This window comes from Triticum aestivum, chromosome 5A, assembly GCF_018294505.1.
Source record: "Triticum aestivum cultivar Chinese Spring chromosome 5A, IWGSC CS RefSeq v2.1, whole genome shotgun sequence".
Classification (NCBI taxonomy): Eukaryota; Viridiplantae; Streptophyta; class Magnoliopsida; order Poales; family Poaceae; genus Triticum; species Triticum aestivum.
In genome coordinates, this window is record NC_057806.1 from 126,262,147 (window position 1) to 126,283,415 (window position 21,269).

At 43.6% G+C, this 21,269-nt stretch overlaps 1 long non-coding RNA gene across 1 annotated transcript; it reads left to right on the forward strand.

The window, feature by feature from the left end:
* The first annotated feature begins 2,416 nt into the window (after positions 1-2,416).
* Positions 2,417-3,611, forward strand: LOC123102597 (uncharacterized). Its single transcript, XR_006449075.1, has 2 exons — positions 2,417-2,851; positions 3,469-3,611. It is a non-coding gene; the product is annotated as an uncharacterized lncRNA (long non-coding RNA).
* Positions 3,612-21,269: the final 17,658 nt, after the last annotated feature.

Sequence of the window (21,269 nt, forward strand, 5' to 3'; positions counted from 1 at the left end):
GTGCCATTGCATATTCACAACTTATGATGTGTAAACTAAGGAGAAGGCATTTCAACAAATTAGAAGCAATGAAAGCTAGACACCATATGAAAGATGCAATGAATATCACTCTACCAAGTTAAAACTATCTCGTCATAAGTGCCATTTCAACAAATTAGTATACAAGCTAGAAAAGAATGCGAGATGTAACCTACTAACCTCTGCAGAGTGTATATTAAATCTATCGATAACCATGTGCGCGGATAAGGGCCCAGTTCGTAGTTGGTCACACTATGAGTCAACAGTAATAATAATATGATTAATAACAACCCCGGTTCGATGATGAAAGAAGTTGGTTGATCTTTATTGTGATCGTGAGAGGATCACCGTCCTATCATGGATACCGACTTGATGGATATTTGTGATGTTGTGCGAGAATCACGGGTAAAGGTCAAGCTCCTTGTGGTCATGTATGATTACTACGATATTGTAATACCAAGCTTGATTGGATCCAAAGACTATCATGTGATGTCCGTGATGGTAAGTTCATGCATGTATTGGTTACGAGGTAACCCGAGCAGAGTAAGTTGGTGCATGATAGCGTCATCATGTTGCATGCTAGTATTATCATGTTCATATGTTCATGCCATGCTCGTATTGTTCTAGCTGTATCATCTTGTTCATGCTATGATTGATCTGATAGTATCATGTTCATCCATGTTTAACCTGTAATTGCCATGCTGATGTTTGTCTTGATTGCGCTTGTTTGTTGTGAGCTTGCAAGTACATTCAATGTACTGACCTGGCGTGTCATGTCAGTTTGCAGGTCATGCCAGAGTAGATTGCTTGTTTGTCGTGGATTCCTCGTTTGCGAGCTAGGATAAGCGTTCCAGCCAGAGTCCCTACGGAGTGGAGTTCACCACCGTTGTTGTTATTTCGCTACTTCGAGTTGTTCTGCTCCTTGCATAGAGCAACAGTGGCAGGCGTAGTGTCATTGTGCTGATGTAATTCCCCGTTATATCGGAACCCCTTGTACCCAATATATATTGTAATAAAGAGCTGATTTGTTCTATGCTAAGCAGTGTCGTATTCCAAAAGACTTCTCCTCAATCTCTGGGCTGCAATACGGGGCGTTCCGATTTCTCTGAGCCGGGGTGCCACATTGGGGTGCCTCGGGCATCCCCAAGCTTAGGCTCTTGGCACTCCTTATTCCTTCATCCATCGTGATCTCACCCAAAACTTGAAAACTTCAAACACACAAAACTTAAGAAAACCCTCATGAGATCCATTAGTATAATAAAACAAATCACCACTTCAAGTACTGTTGCGAACTCATTCATATTTTATTTTTGCATTGTAGCTATTGTATTATAACTTCTCTATGGCTTATACCACCAATAAAATTGATAGTTTCATGAAAACTAGCTAAACAATGCATCAAAAACAGAAATTGTCTTAAACAGGACAGTCTGTAGTAATCTGAACATCAACCATACTTCTGTAACTCCAAAATTCTAAAAATTAGCAAAAAGGTAAAAAATTTGTATAGAAGTAATGTGCAAAAAGTTTCAGAAGCGTTTGACTTTCCAGTAAAAAAATGTAAAATCACGCACTACAGCCAAACTTTCTGTTTTTGCACCGCACAAACCAAGCAAGCAATCTAATCATCCTAAAGGAAAATCTTGGCACATTATTTTTATAGTACAATGGAATTGTACAAGGGGATGACTATTTTTGTGAGAATCTTCATGGAAAATTCTACATTATTTCCACGAGCATGAACACAAGTGTTCAAGGTCGACCCTCACTTCTTCAATGTATAACTTCCAATCACTTCTCTTTTGCGAAAAAGTTTTTAAGTTCCTCTCTATATTTTTTGTTTTTAAACTTTATAAAAGCACTCAACAAAAATAAATGACTCTCTAAAACTTCTGGGTTGTCTCCCTGGCAGCGGTTTCTTTAAAGCCATTAAGCTAGGCATATAGTGCTCAAGTAATGGATCCACCCGGATCCCAAGGTACATCAAAGCCAATTTTAATTAACAATGAATTGTAATTTATTATTGAGCACAAAGTAACATATATCATGTAATGATGAAGTCTAACTCTCTTCCTATGCATCGGCATGTCATAAAAGGATAATTCATGCACACAAAGTAAAGGCCAATGCCTAGTGTAAATAGTTTGTTGCAATTTTAATGTATTGGAAACATAGAGAGGCGGAGAGGTAGTTCCTCTCTCATAATAATTGCAAGTAGGAGCAGCAAGCACATGCATATCTCTCCCTAATAATAAAGCACAGATTGACTCCGTGGGTTCACCGTCACAATACGCTTTCTTCTCATGTCATAATACGCTTTTACAATTTGTATAGACAAAATCGTAATATAAACGAGGTGGTACTAATTTGGGGATGAGAAATCTGTGATTGGGCCATAGATCCCGCACGCACATGGGACAGGGTCACGTTCTCATCCTCTTCTAGCCGCCTCTCTCTCAACATGTGCAGCCCACGCCGCCGTATGCGGCTGCCCAGCCTCCTCCGTCCTACCTTGCTGCCGTTAGCTCTGCCCTACCCCATCCCGCCCTCTATCAAGGATCTCCACCGATTCAAGCGGGTCTCTCAGATCCAAAACAAAATTCGTGTGAGAGATTTGGGGCTGATTGATCAATCCTTGGTTGGGATCTAGGCACGTCTATGGGGAAGATAGTGGTGGTTGTGTGCGTCGCGGTGGGACGACAATGTTTACGCTGGTGCCAGCGGTGGAAGGGGTGGAGCTTGTGGGCTCCATGGAGGCTAACTTGAAGACGAAGGTGGCGGCGGTGATTAAGGAGGTGGCCCGCACGCTCCTTGAGCTCGATTAATTCGATGTGTGAGTCCCATGTGTTCATCATCAAACTCATCCTCCCAAAGTACAATTAGTACAAGTTTATCACTTTTTTCTTTACCACTGAACTTTATTTTTCTACATACTTTTTTCTCTCTGTAATGACTTAGGATCATTACTATGTATTCTTTTTTTTGCGGGAATCATTACTATGTATTCAACCAGGGTTAATCAATATTTAGCCACAATATGTATGTCAGAAAACAGTTTCCACCTACAAAGAATTACAAGACAGGAAACTCGGGGTCCAGAAGCTTGAGAAATTGTATGTGGACATGGCCTTGCAAAAAGAACTTAGGTGCGTTCTCTATTAGAAACTAAAAATGTTTTAAAAAAATTAGGTCAGGTCTATATACTATCTTTGGTAACTGAACCATGGATGTTATGCTTATATTGAAAATAATTTGAAATTTACAAGGCAGTGGAGCCAGTTCATATTTTGTGAGCAACCAAAGTGCAAGCAGCCTAAATTAGTAATCTTCTAATAAACTGGCTTATGAAATTTTGATGGTTTTGTCAATAGTACAGTAGCACTGGATATTCTGATGTTTCTTATATTTAGAAAATTTGCCCTGACCAGATTTTACTACCGTGGCATGCAGAAACCTTGATGCAAAAGGAAGCTCCATGAAGAACATATATAAGATTTCTTATTTTCATGATTAGCAAAGTTATTGCAGACTGCTTGTTTGTTGTCTGATAAAACACATCTCTGAAAATTCAGTAGACCCTTTGATCGAGTTTACATCTGTTATCGTGTCTGTTCCAAATTTGATTTAGGTCTATAGGCAAGGGCTAAACTGAATCATGCTACTACACAAGGGCTAAACTAAACCATACTACTACTTCCTACATGCCCAATTACTGATGATAGGAACTAACAGTTGGGCTGGGCGATGTTCCCATGCATGGTCGCGCTATGTTAATTAGTGTGTGCTGACCGTAACATGTTACTATTATTTTTCCGCAGAGGAGCGAGGGCCTGGCGAAGCACGTGGACCAGTTATCATTACTGTGGATTTTGCACGACACGCGTGCTTCGGTCTAATTAGCGCGTACTCTAAGAAATAAAGTGCGCAGACTTAATTTAGCATGTCTAAACACTTTCTTTGACTGCTAAATTTAGAACTGCTACTTGGTACGCACTATTAATTTTCATACTGATAGGCTTAACCAAATGTTGTATCAATTGGGTAAAGTACTCCATTGCACTTCCAGCCAAACTTCAGCAATTAGTCAGAATCCAATGTCACCCATGATTGGTATTATGGGTATCCATTAGTACTACCAACATACTGTAGCCAGGTACAATCAGTACGGACATGCACTAATCAGCATCACCTCTGCATCCTAATTATGCAGTGAACTTGCCGCTGATCAATTACAATTTTGAAATAATGCTGAAACTCTCACACTTTTTCTTGGCAGAAAACAGCTTACAGAATATAGCCAATCTATTTTTTGTATGAATCCGAGCTTACTAATTTATTCATCTGGAGATAAATTGATTGTAGTTTGACACTTGGTTGTTGCTTCCTTATTTTTCAAATGTACGCCCCTTTCAAGCACACACTAGGTTGATTCAGATATTGTAGAACTCTGCATTGTATTATATATATTATTTCTGTTGTTTTTCAGCTTAGCAGAAAATTTCATTCGAAGATTTGACTAGCATCCAACCAGAGGAATAACCCGAAGGGTTAGCAATCTTACAAGTTTGAAAAGTGTGACAATAGTAGGGATTTTGTTTTTCTGGTAACACAGTACTTGGTCAGGTTTTACAGTGTGGTTGCAGGTCTCATAGGTGTGAAAGCTTTGCTATATGTATGTTGTTGGAGAAATTATATAGCTGTTGTGGTGAAAATTCCTATTTATGGTTAAATAAATCATGTTGTTTCTGCTTTGTTAATAACCATGCCTACTATGATCCTGCGCTTCTTACTCTTTGTGTAGGCTTGCTGTCAAAACAACAAACTTAACATGTGCTTGATTAACTCAGTCAAGCTATTGTTGTAGTTGTCTGATGTATGAAAGTGTAATGTTCTCCTCATGTCTATTCTGATGTTTCAACTATACTACTTCTCTTGAGAAGTTTTCATGGTCCCACCCAGATTATACGCCATATTAGATCATCAGATTACCTACTAATCGACCTGCCAATGACTACAACGCTTGGTTGATTGCTTGTGGATGATTCTGCAATGTAGTGAAAGAATTTCAGTAACTAAATCCGCACGCTGTTCTTCAACAATGGACAATTTCTGAAACTTTTCTGGATTGTGACCGATATGATTCAGGTGCAGAAACGTTAGATGTTGAATGCTATAGGACTGGCGATACATATGCTATCTGTGAATCGATTGACCCAATCTTGCCTCACTAGCTCTGAGAAATAATTTAGATGAGAGTTTATAAAGAGCATGTCTAATACCATGCGCTACAGTGGATACCGTCTTTGTTTACCTGTGCAGTTTAGTAGCACATCTTCTCGTGATCTCATTTTCTTTTATATTCCACGAAAGAAACATTTGTGCAGGGTTTGGTTTTGTCTTGGAAGTTCATAGGATATTGTAGGAATCGATCACGACATTGATGGATATCAAAGAAAAGTGAGTCTGGTTCACGATGGTGTGCGAAAGGTGAGGCTGCTTTGCGCTCAGGACAGTTGATTAGGAACTCTTTGATTTGTATCATTACCACTGGCTTGGTATCTGTACGTAGATGTGTATGCGTATTTGTAAAAATTAATGTTTTGGTTTAGTATTTTTCTTAATTCTCAAGAGCAAAAAGAAAATACGTTATCAGTGTGTACGTACAATACTATACACATCAAGTCGGAATCAAAGTCGAATCGAAAGCGAAGAAATGGCTAACCCTGACCGTGCACCTCTCCAGCCCTAGGACTTACTGCTTTGAACACTTTAACGATTTTGTTATTATTATTTCTGTTCAATCAGGTTGCGATGAATTGGATTAGGATGAGTAGCTAGATGTGGATCGATGGTGGCGGCTGGAAAGGGTTAACCCTCACCGTCTACCTCTCCTGCTGCTCGGTGGTGACATGTGATCATCCACAGCTATCCGACGTATGAGGACTCGGAATGTGGTGTTTGATCCATAGTGAAGCACATGGCCTTTCCTTGAAGGATGCATGGACACTTGCAGACCATCCCCCACCCCCCTCCAATGAAACAAGTCTGTAACATTGATTCAGAAGCGAGAGGGCGAGCCTGTAACATTGATTCAGAAGCGAGAGGGTGTATGAGGGTCGGTGTACATATGGACTAGGAGCATGGTGTAGCTCGCACAAGGCGGCCCTCATGTCTAGCTCAACGAGATTAGTTTTAAACATTTCACTACGCTAGCGTGGTTCAATGACAAGGGTGTCGTGCAATGCTTGAACTCATCGCCTTGTCATATGTTCGGGCGCTTTGTGATCAGGTGGATACCACGACCACTGTGTCGGCGAGGGTGGAAGCACGATAAGCAATTACATGGCTGGGCTAGAGGATGTGGGCCTGCATGGGTCTTTGAGTCATGTTCGGCGTGTGAGTTTGTTTCTCCCATTTCAACGCACGGGCATTTGTTCTAGTTATATTTATCAAAATCATCATGTGCAATAGTAAAAGAAAACCCATCAACATCTCTCCCTAATAATAAGCACCGATTGACTCCGTGGGTTCACCGTCACAATACGCTTCTTCCCGTGAATTTACACTTTCCGGTTGAATTTAAAACTTATACGTGAGGTGATACTAAAAAACCGTTTTGTTCGCTGGTAACAATTGTTTCCGAGCGTAGTCCGTCCTCGATTTGTTTTAGAAAAATTTTACCCCCTAATGTATACGTAAGGTGGTACTAATGCTTTTGTACCACGTCGTTATCATTAATTTTTTTAATGACGTCGCTATGTTGGGCTTGCGCCTGAATCTGTACGTCGCTTTGCTGGGCCTCCGTATGGGCCAGAGTCTGTGGTTAAGAAGGTCAAGGAAGCGATAGGCACGTGCGTCGCATCCGACCACGTCCATCTCGATCTCCTCCCGTGATCCAGGGTGTTTCCTTTACAGAGCCCAGTCTTGTCTCTCCCTTTGATTCGATATCTCATCTGATCTCTTTCTATAAAAGCAAATCCACCGAAAGAAAGAAATCGCTCCATTGTGAGGCCCTTGGAAGAGATCTCACAGTTTTCTGGTAGATTGAAAAGGGATAAGAGGATGGGGAACAGAGGAATGAGAGAGAGTTCAGAGAACGAGAGAGAGATTCAGACGTTTCTTTCTATTTCTCTTTTTATCCTGTTTCAGTTATAGTCTGGGACTAAGTAGTCCACACACACACACCACGCCCACACACACCTAACCAGGCCCACTGGCAGTCACCCATGCGCGGTGCTAGTCTGATCGGTGGACCCTGGTTCCACCTGTCTGTCGTCCAGTGACGTCGGATCTGACGGAGCCGTGACACTCCTCCCCCCTTGAGCTAGAGCCTCGTCCCAAAGAGTCGCTGACGGAAAGCGAGCGCGCAGAACATAATAGTCCTCCCAGGTTGCATGATCAGCAGTGACACCATGCCATTGTACCTTGATTTGTGGAATAGTTGTGTTCCCTTTCTTCACCATCCGACGATCAAGAATAGCCTCTGGTTGTAGTGTGACCGCTGACAAATCAGGTGGGACTGGTAATTCTTGAAAAACAGGAGTATAGTTGGGAGTGAACGGCTTCAACTGAGATATGTGAAAGACTGGATGTATCAGGCTGGAGGCGGGTAATTCCAATCGATAGGCTGCAGCACCCACACGAGCCGTGACGCGAAACGGCCCAAAATACTTCAGAGCTAGCTTACGACACGGGCGGTTAACAAGAGATGACTGAGCATAAGGCTGCAGCTTCAGTAATACTTCTTCTCCCACGGCAAACTCCCGGTCCTTCCGATGTTTATCCGCCTGCAACTTGATGCGTTGCTGAGCCCGTAGCAAGTTGTCACGCAACATGGCCATGAAATCCTCCCGATCTGCTGCCAGTTCAGAGAGCGATGTAGGCAGATTACCCGCTTCTATCGGCATCGTGCCAAAGTTGGGATCCACACCATACAAAGCCTTGAATGGAGTATTACCCAGGGAAGTATGGTAAGATGAATTATACCAAAATTCTGTCATCGGAAGCCACCTTTTCCAACGAGCTGGACTGTCATGAACTTCACATCGCAAATATTGCTCGAGGCACTGATTCACATGCTCAGTCTAGCCATCAGTTTGCGGATGATATGCTGTAGAATAGCATAATTTGGTGCCAATTTCTGTGAAAAGCTTCTTCCAAAAAAACTAGTGAACACTTTATCTCTGTCTGAAACTATGGAAGCAGGCACCCCATGCAAACGGACCACATTGTCAATGAAAACTGTCGCCACCGATTGAGCAGTATACGGGTGCTTGAGAGGCAGAAAATGTGCATATTTTGTAAGACGATCAACCACAACAAGGATTACTTCAAAACTTTCAGATCTGGGCAGACCATCGATGAAGTCCATGGTGATGTCCTTCCATGGCCGAGTCGGCACGGGAAGTGGCTGTAGTAAACCGCCTAGATGGGTGCGTTCCTGCTGACAAATTTGACACTGCCAAATCCAATCTTCTACCTGTTGTTTCATACCTGACCAATGAAACAGCTGAGACACCCGGTGATAAGTAGCTCTGACGCCGGAGTGACCTCCCATAGCACTTGAGTGCAGGGCACTGATCAGCTTTGTTTGCAGAGCAGAATTGTTCCCGATCCTTAGTCGTCCTTGGAATTTAATTAGACCTTGATCAAGTGAATACCTTGTTCATCGGGAGTGTGCACTGCTAGACGTGTCAATCGAGCCAATGCTCCTGCATCTGTCTGGTAAGAATTCAAGACTTCCTGTATCCACAACGGCTGACAACTAGAGACTGCTGAGATGGTGTATAGATGCCCTACCCTGGACAGTGCATCGGCAGCACCGTTCTCGGAGCCCTTGCGATATTTGAATTGAAATTGGAGGCCCACCATTTTAGCCATAGCCTTGCGCTGAAGATTAGCGGTGAGGTGTTGTTCCTGCAAATGGCAAAGACTTTTGTGGTCTATAACAATCATGAAGGGCCCTCGCTGTAAATAAGGAAGCCATTTCTCGACTGCCATAATAACTGCGAGAAACTCCTTCTCGTACACCGACAATTGTCGGTTTGCCACCCCTAATGCTCTGCTCAGAAAGGCAATTGGATGATTATTCTGGGACAGAATGGCTCCAATCCTGATGTCTGAAGCATCTGTTTCGATTGTAAAAGATTGATTGAAATCTGGAAGTGCTAACACTGGAGTTCTAGTCATAGCAGCTTTTAGTTTCTGGAATGCTATAGTGGCCTACTCTGACCAAACAAAACCTTTCTTGGTTAGCAATTGAGTCAAGGGCTTGGCCATAGTACCATAATTCCGGACAAACTTGCGGTAATACCCGGTCAACCCAAGGAACCCACGCAATTCAGTAGCGTTGGTAGGTTGAGGCCACTGTTCCATCGCCATAGTCTTCTCGGGATCTGTAGCCACACCTTCGAAAGAAATCACATGACCCAAATATTGGATTTTAGTTTGAGCAAATGAGCATTTGGAAAGTTTCACAAACAACTGATGCTCACGCAAGGTCTGTAGTACCGAGCGAAGATGCTCCAAATGTTCCTCCCAAGTGGTACTGAAAACTAGAATGTCATCCAGAAACATGATGACATACTTGCGATTCGCTGGAGCAAAAATGTTGTTCATTAAGCACTGAAATGTTGGTGGTCCATTGGTCACCCCAAACGGCATAACACGAAATTGGAAGTGTCCTGAATGTGTCTTGAATGCAGTCTTCTCCTCATCCGGTTCATGCATACGGATTTGGTGATAACCTGCCCTGAGGTCCAGCTTGGAGAAAATTTTTGATCCTGCCAATTCATCAAGTAATTCATCGACCATAGGCAGAGGAAATTTGTTCTTCACTGTGATGGCGTTGAGTTTGCGGTAATCCATGCAGAAACGCCAGCTGCCATCTTTTTTCTTAACCAGAAGTACTGGCGATGCATACGGGCTCATACTAGGTTTTACAATCCCTGCCTTGATCATCTCTGCCACCTGTCGTTCAATCTCGTCCTTCTGTTGTGGCGAGTATCGATAAGGGCGAGAGTTAGGAGGGTTATGACCCACTTCCAAGGTAATTGCATGATCATACACTCTATGTGGAGGCAGACCAGTAGGGGTTTTAAACACATCCTGGAATTCTGTTAAAACTGCAATAAGATCTTCTGGATATGAGCCGGGCATCGAAACAACATCACCAGAAGAAGGTTCCACCACGGCCATAGCCCAAATATCATTGCCATGCAGAGCTTTGTCCAATTGCTCTATTGACATAGCTTGCAATTGCATAGTAGAAATAGGTTGAACACCTTGAAGGGAAATAATAGTATCACCGTGTGTAAATTGTAATGATTTGCCCTCCCAATCGCAAGTCATCGGACTGTGACTCTTAAGCCAATCCATTCCCAACACTGCATCATAGGCCCCTAGCTGGAGCACGTGCATTGGTGTCTCAAAAGTGTGACCCTGTGCCCACCAAGTTAGATTAGGAGCCTCAAACTTGGATTCCATAGCTTGACCATTTGCAACAGTAACTTTTACTGATGGAACTGTTACCAAGTCCAATGCAGCACGTTTTGCAAAATTTTCATCCACAAAACTGTGACTACTACCCGAGTCAACCAATGCTAACATGACCTGGTTGCCCACCAAGGCTCGAATGCGAATTGTTTCTGTATTATCAGCTCTGAAAACTGCATGTGCTGAAATCTGACAACACTCCAAAGTTTCAGGTTCAGACAGTAATTCCAATGCCTGAACCGCATCTTCAGTTAAAAATTCTCCAAATTCACCCAACTGAATTGTGAGTAACTGCATCGGTTTCTTACACTGATGCTCTTTGCTGTACTTACCGCCACAACGAAAACACATACCATTTGCTCGTCTGAAATCCCGTAACTGCCGCTCGCGGCCAAAATCATCGGTGTTCTTTCTGGAAACTGACGGAACAGAAGGAATGGCCGCCGGAGTTGTATGCTGCTGGATTTGACAAGGAAATCGGGACCGTGGTCGCTGCAATTCAAGTTCCTCCTCCTGAATTTTGGCCAAACACACTGCTCGAGTGATGCTAGTTGGTGCTTGCAATCGTACAGCAGCTCGAATTTCATCCTTCAATCCCAAAACAAATTGAGAGATGAAAAACTTGGAGTTCAGGGTGGGATCTAGAGCTATCAAGTGGTACATGGCAGTCTCAAATGCAGACTTGTATTTAGTAATTGTGCCCTGCTGTTTCAGCTGCAGAAGGTGAGTCATGTGAGATTCGAACTCCCCTTGGCCAAATTCCTGTGTCACTTGCTGAGCAAAATCATCCCATGGCCACAACCGGTGTTTGCATTTGAATGCTTGCCACCATAGTGCAGCATGTCCATCCAGATAAAGCATCGCTGTTGCAACCCACTGATGCGATGGTACATGGTACATCTCAAAATATGTCAGTGCACGATCGAGCCACAGATTTGGGTTCTCACCAGTAAACCTTGGGAAATCATGCTTGGGCGGCTTGATTGCATACTCCCGTACCCGTTCCTGTCCATAATCCCGATGAGGTGCAGCAACATGCTCCTGTTCTGGGACGAACTCCCGCCCTGGCCTGACTTGCTGGCGCGGTGCGGGTGGAGGAACTCGACCGGGTGCTTGCTCCACTGGTGAGGGAGGTGCAGTGGTGAAAACATGCCCTTCTCGGTGCTCCTCCGGTGACTCCATAAGCGGCGGCTGCAGATTAGCAAGCCGCCGAACAAGGCGAGTGGTTGAGGTCGCGTCCTGCTCCGTGACACCTGAACCTGCCGGTATAGTGAAGGAAATATGCCCTAGAGGCAATAATAAAGTTATTATTTGTTTCCTTATATCATGATAAATGTTTATTATTCATTATAGAATTGTATTAACCGGAAACATAATACATGTGTGAATACATAGACAAACAGAGTGTCACTAGTATGCCTCTACTTGACTTGCTCGTTAATCAAAGATGGTTATGTTTCCTAACCATGGACAAAGAGTTGTTATTTGATTAACGGGATCACATCATTAGGTGAATGATCTGATTGACATGACCCATTCCATTAGCTTAGCACCCAATCGTTTAGTATGTTGCTATTGCTTTCTTCATGACTTATACATGTTCCTATGACTATGAGATTATGCAACTCTCGTTTGCCGGAGGAACACTTTGTGTGCTACCAAACGTCACAACGTAAATGGGTGATTATAAAGGTGCTCTACAGGTGTCTCCAAAGGTACATGTTGGGTTGGCGTATTTCGAGATTAGGATTTGTCACTCCGAATGTTGGAGAGGTATCTCTGGGCCCTCTCGGTAATGCACATCACATAAGCATTGCAAGCATTGCAACTAATGAGTTAGTTGCGAGATGATGTATTACGAAACGAGTAAAGAGACTTGCCGGTAACAAGATTGAACTAGGTATTGAGATACCGACGATCGAATCTCGGGCAAGTAACATACCGATGACAAAGGGAACAACGTATGTTGTTATGCGGTCTGACCGATAAAGATCTTCGTAGAATATGTGGGAGCCAATATGAGCACCCAGGTTCCGCTATTGGTTATTGACCGGAGACGTGTCTCGGTCATGTCTACATTGTTCTCGAACCCGTAGGATCCGCACGCTTAAGGTTTTGATGACAGTTATATTATGAGTTTATGCATTTTGATGTACCGAAGTTTGTTCAGAGTCCCGGATGTGATCACGGACATGACGAGGAGTCTCGAAATGGTCGAGACATAAAGATTGATATATTGGAAGCCTATATTTGGATATCAGAAGTGTTCCGGGTGAAATCGGGATTTTACCGAAGTACCGGGAGGTTACCGGAACCCCCCGGGAGGTATATGGGCCTTAGTGGGCCTTAGTGGAAGAGAGGAGAGGTGGCCAGGGCTGGGCCGCGCGCCCCTCCCCCCTAGTCTGAATAGGACAAGGAGAGGGGGGCGGCGCCCCCCCTTCCTTCTCTCTCTCCTCTTTCCCATTTCACGAATCCTATTCCAACAAGGAAAGGGGGGAATCCTACTCCCGATGGGAGTAGGACTCCTCCTGGCGTGCCCTCTCCTGGCCGGCCGCACCCCTCCCTTGCTCCTTTATATACGGGGGCAGGGGGCCACCTCTAGACACAAGTTGATCCACGTGATCATATTCTTAGCCGTGTGCGGTGCCCCCTTCCACCATAATCCTCAATAATATTGTAGCGGTGCTTAGGCGGAGCCCTGTGACGGTAGTACATCAAGATCATCACCACGCCGTCGTGCTAACGGAAATCTTCCCCAACACTTTGCTGGATCGGAGTCCGGGGATCGTCATCAAGCTGGACGTGTGCTAGAATTCGGAGGTGCCGTAGTTTCGGTGCTTGATCGGTCGGGCCGTGAAGACGTATGACTACATCAACCGCGTTGTGCTAACGCTTCCGCTGTCGGTCTACAAGGGTACGTAGATCACACTCTCCCCTCTCGTTGCTATGCATCACCATGATCTTGCGTGTGCGTAGGATTTGTTTTTTTTTTGAAATTACTATGTTCCCCGTCAGTGGCATCCGAGCCTAGGTTTTATATGTTGATGTTATATGCACGAGTAGAACACAAGTGAGTTGTGGGCGATATAAGTCATACTGCTTACCAGCATGTCATACTTTGGTTCGGCGGTATTGTTGGACGAAGTGGCCCGGACCGACATTATGCGCACGCTTACGCGAGACCGGTTCTCCCGACGTGCTTTGCACATAGGTGGCTTGCGGGTGACAGTTTCTCCAACTTTAGTTGAACCGAGTTTGGCTACGCCCGGTCCTTGCGAAGGTTAAAACAGCACCAACTTGACAAACTATCATTGTGGTTTTGATGCGTAGGTAAGATTGGTTCTTGCTTAAGCCCGTAGCAGCCACGTAAAACTTGCAACAACAAAGTAGAGGACGTCTAACTTGTTTTTGCAGGGCATGTTGTGATGTGATATGGTCAAGACATGATGCTAAATTTTATTGTATGAGATGATCATGTTTTGTAACCGAGTTATCGGCAACTGGCAGGAGCCATATGGTTGTCGCTTTATTGTATGCAATGCAATCGCGCTGTAATGCTTTACTTTATCACTAAGCGGTAGCGATAGTCGTGGAAGCATAAGATTGGCGAGACGACAACGATGCTACGATGGATATCAAGGTGTCGCGCCAGTGACGATGGTGATCATGACGGTGCTTCGAAGATGGAGATCACAAGCACAAGATGATGGTGGCCATATCAAATCACTTATATTGATTGCATGTGATGTTTATCTTTTATGCATCTTATCTTGCTTTGGTTGACGGTAGCATTATAAGATGATCTCTCACTAATTATCAAGAAGTGTTCTCCCTGAGTATGCATCGTTGTGAAAGTTCTTCGTGCTGAGACACCACGTGATGATTGGGTGTGATAGGCTCTACGTTCAAATACAACGGGTGCAAAACAGTTGCACACGCAGAATACTCAGGTTATACTTGACGAGCCAAGCATATACAAATATGGCCTCGGAACACGGAGACCGAAAGGTCGAGCGTGAATCATATAGCAGATATGATCAACATAGCGATGTTCACCAATGAAACTACTCCATCTCATGTGATGATCGGACATGGTTTAGTTGATTTGGATCACGTAATCACTTAGAGGATTAGAGGGATGTCTATCTAAGTGGGAGTTCTTAAGTAATATGATTAATTGAACTTAAATTTATCATGAACTTAGTCCTGGTAGTATTTTGCAAATTATTATGTAGATTAATAGCTCGCGTTGTTGCTTCCCTATGTTTATTTTGATATGTTCCTAGAGAAAATTATGTTGAAAGATGTTAGTAGCAATGATGCGGATTGGATCCGTGATCTGAGGTTTATCCTCATTGCTGCACAGAAAAATTATGTCCTTGATGCACCGCTAGGTGACGGACCTATTGCAGGAGCAGATGCAGACGTTATGAACGTTTGGCTAGCTCAATATGATGACTACTTGATAGTTTAGTGCACCATGCTTAATGGCTTAGAATCGGGACTTCAAAGACGTTTTGAACGTCATGGAGCATATGAGATGTTCCAGGAGTTGAAGTTAATATTTCAAGCAAATACCCGAGTTGAGAGATATGAAGTATCCAACAAGTTATATAGCTAAAAGATGGAGGAGAATCGCTCAACTAGTGAGCATGTGCTCAGATTGTCTGAGTACTACAATCGCTTGAATCAAGTGGGAGTTAATCTTCCAGATAAGATAGTGATTGACAGAATTCTCTAGTCACCATCACCAAGTTAGTAGAACTTCGTGATGAACTATGATATGCAAGGGATAACGGAAATGATTCCCAAGCTCTTCGTAATGTGGAAATTGACGAAGGTAGAAATCGAGAAAAACATCAAGTGTTGATGGTAGACAAGACCACTAGTTTCAAGAAAAGGGCAGAGGGAAGAAGGGGAACTCCAAGAAGAACAGCAAGCAAGTTGCTGCTCAAGTGAAGTAGCCCAAGTCTGGTCCTAAGCCTGAGACTAAGTGTTTCTACTGCAAAGGGACTGGTCACTGGAAGCGGAACTACCCCAAGTGATTGGCAGATAAGAAGGATGGAAAAGTGAACATAAGTATATTTGATATACATGTTATTGATGTGTACTTTACTAGTGTTTATAGCAACCCCTTAGTATTTGATACTAGTTCAGTTGCTAAGATTAGTAACTCGAAATGGGAGTTGCAGAATAAACAGAGACTAGTTAAGGGTGAAGTGACGATGTGTGTTGGAAGTGGTTCCAAGATTGATATGATCATCATCGCACACTCCCTATACTTTCGGGATTAGTGTTGAACCTGAATAAGTGTTATTTGGTGTTTGCGTTGAGCATGAATATGATTTGATCATGTTTATTGTAATACGGTTATTCATTTAAGTAAGAGAATAAATTGTTGTTCTGTTTACATGAATAAAACCTTATATGGTTACACGCCCAATGAAAATAGTTCACTGGATCTCGATCGTAGTGATACACATAATCATAATATTGAAACCAAAAGATGCAAAGTTAATAATGATAGTGCAACTTATTTGTGGCACTGCCGTTTAGGTCATATTGGTGTAAAGCGCATGAAGAAACTCCATGCTAATGGGTTTTTGGAATCACTTGATTACGAATCAGTTGATGCTTGTGAACCATGCCTCATGGGCAAGATGAATAAAACGCCATTCTCCAGAACTATGGAGCGAGCAACTGACTTATTGGAAATAATACATACTGTTGTATGAGATCCGATGAGTGTTAAGGCTCGTGGCGGGTATCATTATTTTCTGACCTTCACAGATGATTTGAGCAGATATGGGTATATCTACTTAATGAAACACAAGTCTGAAATATTTGAAAAGTTCAAAGAATTTCAGAGTGAAGTGGAGAATCATCGTAACAAGAAAATAAAAGTTTCTACGATATGATCGCAGAGGTAAAATATTTGAGTTACGAGTCTGGCCTTCAGTTAAAACAATGTGAAATAATTTCACTACTCACGCCACCTGGAACACCACAGCATAATGGTGTGTCCGAACATCATAACCGTACTTTATTAGATATGGTGCGATCTATGATGTCTCTTACCGATCTACCACTATCGTTTTGGGGTTATGCATTAAAGACAGTTGCATTCACGTTTAAAAGGGCACCATCTAAGTCCGTTGAGATGACACAATCTGAACTATGGTTTGGCAAGAAATCAAAGTTGTCATTTCTTAAAGTTTGGGATTGTGATGCTTATATGAAAAAGTTTCATCCTGATAAGCTCAAACCCAAATCGGAAAAATATGTCTTCATAGGATACCCAAAGGAGACTATTAGGTACACCTTCTATCACAGATCCGAAGACAAGACATTCGTTGCTAAGAATGGATCCTTTCTAGAGAAGGAGTTTCTCTTGAAAGAAGTGAGTGGGAGGAAAGTAGAACTTGATAAGGTAATTGTACCTTCTCCCTTATTGAAAAGTAGTTCATCACAAGAAATCTGTTCCTGTGACTACTACACCAATTAGCGAGGAAGACTAATGATGATGATCATGTAACTTCAGATCAAGTTAATACTGAATCTCGTAGGTAAACCAGAGTGAGATCCGCACCAAAGTGGTACGGTAATCCTGTTCTGGAAGTCATGTTACTAGACCATGACGAACTTGCAAACTATGAGGAAGCAATGATGAGCCTGGATTCTGCGAAATGGCTTGAGGCCATGAAATCTGAGATGAGATCCATGTATGAGAACAAAGTATGGACTTTGATTGACTTGCCCAATGATCGGCGAGCCATTGAGATTAAATGGATCTTCAAGAGGAAGACGGACGCTGATAGTAGTGTTACTATCTACAAAGCTAGAATTGTCGCAAAAAGGTTTTCGACAAGTTCAAGGTGATTGACTATGATGAGAGTTTCTCACTCGTATCTATGCTTAAGTCTGTCTGAATCATGTTAGCAATTGCCGCATTTTATGAAATCCAGCAAATGGATGTCAAAATTGCATTCCTGAATGGATTTCTGGAAGAAGAGTTGTATATGATGCAACCGGAAGGTTTTGTCGATCCAAAAGGAGCTAGCAAAGTGTGCAAGCCCCAGATCCATTTATGGACTGGTGCAAGCCTCTCGGAGTTGGAATAAATGCTTTGATAGTATGATCAAAGCATATAGTTTTATGCAGACTTGCGGTGAAGCCTGTATTTACAAGAAAGTGAGTGGGAGCACTACAGCGTATCTGATAATTATATGTGAATGACATATTGTTGATCGAAAATAATGTAGAATTATTCTGCAAAGCATAAAGGAGTATTTTTAAAGAAGTTTTTCAAAGAAAGACCTCGGTGAAGCTGCTTACATATTAAGCATCAAAATCTATAGAGATAGATCAAGACGCTTGATAAGTTTTTTCAATGAGTACATACCTTGACAATATTTTGAAGTAGTTCAAAAATGGAACAGTCAAAGAAAGAGTTCTTGGCTGTGTTACAAGGTATGAAATTGAGTAAGACTCAAAGCCCGACCACGGCAGAAGATAGAAAGAGAATGAAAGTCATTCCCTATGCCTCAGCCATAGGTTCTATAAAGTATGCCATGATTTGTACCAGATCTATTGTATACCCTACACTGTGTTAAGCAAGGGAGTACAATAGTGATCTAAGAGTAGATCACTAGACATTGGTCAAAATTATCCTTAGTGGAATAAGGAAATATTTCTCGATTATGGAGGTGACAAAAGATTCGTCGTAAAAAGTTACGTCGATGCAAGTTTTGACACAGATCTGGATGACTCTAAGTCTCGATCTAGATACATATTGAAAGTGGGAGCAATTGGCTAGAGTAGCTCCGTGCAGAGCATTGTAGACATAGAATTCGCAAAATACTTACGGATCTGTATGTGACAGACCCGTTGACTAAAATTATCTCACAAGCAAAACATGATCACACCTTAGTACTCTTTGGGTGTTAATCACATAAATGATGTGAACTAGATTATTGACTCTAGTAAACCCTTTGGGTATAGGTCACATGACGATGTGAACTATGGGTGTTAATCACATGGTGATGTGAACTCTTAGTGTTGAATCACATGGCGATGTGAACTAGATTATTGACTCTAGTGCAAGTGGGAGACTGAAGGAAATATGCCCTAGAGGCAATAATAAAGTTATTATTTATTTCCTTATATCATGATAAATGTTTATTATTCATGCTAGAATTGTATTAACCGGAAACATAATACATGTGTGAATACATAGACAAACAGAGTGTCACTAGTATGCCTCTACTTGACTAGCTCGTTAATCAAAGATGGTTATGTTTCCTAACCATGGACAAAGAGTTGTTATTTGATTACCGGGATCACATCATTAGGTGAATGATCTGATTGACATGACCCATTCCATTAGCTTAGCACCCGATCGTTTAGTATGTTGCTATTGCTTTCTTCATGACTTATACATGTTCCTATGACTATGAGATTATGCAACTCCCGTTTGCCGGAGGAACACTTTGTGTGCTACCAAACGTCACAACGTAAATGGGTGATTATAAAGGTGCTCTACAGGTGTCTCCAAAGGTACATGTTGGGTTGGCGTATTTCGAGATTAGGATTTGTCACTCCGAATGTTGGAGAGGTATCTCTGGGCCCTCTTGGTAATGCACATCACATAAGCCTTGCAAGCATTGCAACTAATGAGTTAGTTGCGATATGATGTATTACGAAACGAGTAAATAGACTTGCCGGTAACAAGATTGAACTAGGTATTGAGATACCGACGATCGAATCTCGGGCAAGTAACATACCGATGACAAAGGGAACAACGTATGTTGTTATGCGGTCTGACCGATAAAGATCTTCATAGAATATGTGGGAGCCAATATGAGCATCCAGGTTCCGCTATTGGTTATTGACCGGAGACGTGTCTCGGTCATGTATACATTGTTCTCGAACCCGTAGGGTCCTCACGCATAAGGTTTTGATGACAGTTATATTATGAGTTTATGCATTTTGATGTACCAAAGTTTGTTCCGAGTCCCGGATGTGATCACGGACATGACGAGGAGTCTCGAAATGGCCGAGACATAAAGATTGATATATTGGAAGCCTATATTTGGATATCGAAAGTGTTCCGGGTGAAATCGGGATTTTATCGGAGTACCGGGAGGTTACCGGAACCCCCCGGGAGGTATATGGGCCTTAGTGGGCCTTAGTGGAAGAGAGGAGAGGTGGCCAGGGCTGGGCCGCGCGCCCCTCCCCCCTAGTCTGAATAGGACAAGGAGAGGGCGGCGGCGCCCCCCCTTCCTTCTCTCTCTCCTCTTTCCCACTTCACGAATCCTATTCCAACAAGGAAAGGGGCGGAATCCTACTCCCGGTGGGAGTAGGACTCCTCCTGGCGCGCCCTCTCCTGGCCGGCCGCACCCCTCCCTTGCTCCTTTATATACGGGGGCAGGGGGGCACCTCTAGACACAAGTTGATCCACGTGATCATATTCTTAGCCGTGTGCGATGCCCCCTTCCACCATAATCCTCGATAATATTGTGGCGGTGCTTAGGCGAAGCCCTGCGACGGTAGTACATCAAGTCGTCACCACGCCGGCGTGCTAACGGAACTCTTCCCCGACACTTTGCTGGATCGGAGTCCGGGGATCTTCATCGAGCTGAACGTGTGCTAGAACTCGGAGGTGCCGTAGTTTCGGTGCTTGATCGGTCGGGCCATGAAGACGTACGACTACATCAACCGCGTTGTGCTAACGCTTCCGCTGTCGGTCTACAAGGGTACGTAGATCACACTCTCTCCTCTCGTTGCTATGCACCACCATGATCTTGCGTGTGCGTAGGAATTTTTTTTGAAATTACTACGTTCCCCAACATATAGCACTTGCCTCCGCCTGACGATGACGAATCGCGTCGACGTTCTCTTGCGTCGCCTCAATTTGCTTGCCCAATTTGGAAATCCGCAGATCCATGGCCTCGAACTTGGTCAGCAAGGTAGCCAACGCCGACTGGATACTCTCAGAATTCTCCCCATGGCTGCGAGTACGAGCTTAGTCTGTGCGGACGGCTGCGGCTGCTTCGACGGCGCCGTTGCGGCTCGCTCCAAATCGGGCTAACCCTGCTCGGGATTTTGGGCGAAAATTTGGGGAACAAATTTTCGCACGCTTCGCGGTGGAATTACAACCCAATCGAGAGATTGTGAGCGCAGACGGTCGCGATTTGGGCTCTGATTACCAATTGTGAGGCCCTTGGAAGAGATCTCACAGTTTTCTGGTAGATTGAAAAGGGAGAAGAGGATGGGGAACAGAGGAATGAGAGAGAGTTCAGAGAACGAGAGAGAGATTCAGACCTTTCTTTCTATTTCTCTTTTTATCCTGTTTCAGTTACAGTCTGGGACTAAGTAGTCCACAAACATACCACGCCCACACACACCTAACCAGGCCCACTGGCAGTCACCCATGCGCGGTGCTAGTCTGACCGGTGGACCCTGGGTCCACCAGTCTGTCGTCTGGTGACGTCGGATCTGACGGAGCCGTGACAATGTCTGACCCACCAGAGAACTCTTTCTCGCCATCGGTCCACACGGTGGGCGGAGGCGACGTCGACAAGCGGAGATCCTTATCTCAAGGGGAAGAGTCGATCGTCGGGACCGAGCAGCGATGCGGAGGTGAAGTTCATGAATAAGTGGACGGTGGCATGTCGGCGCCCGCATCGAGTACGCAGTAACGGTGTTGCAGCCGCCGCCGCTGGTGTCCGAGATAGGATGATGCGCGGGGTCGAACG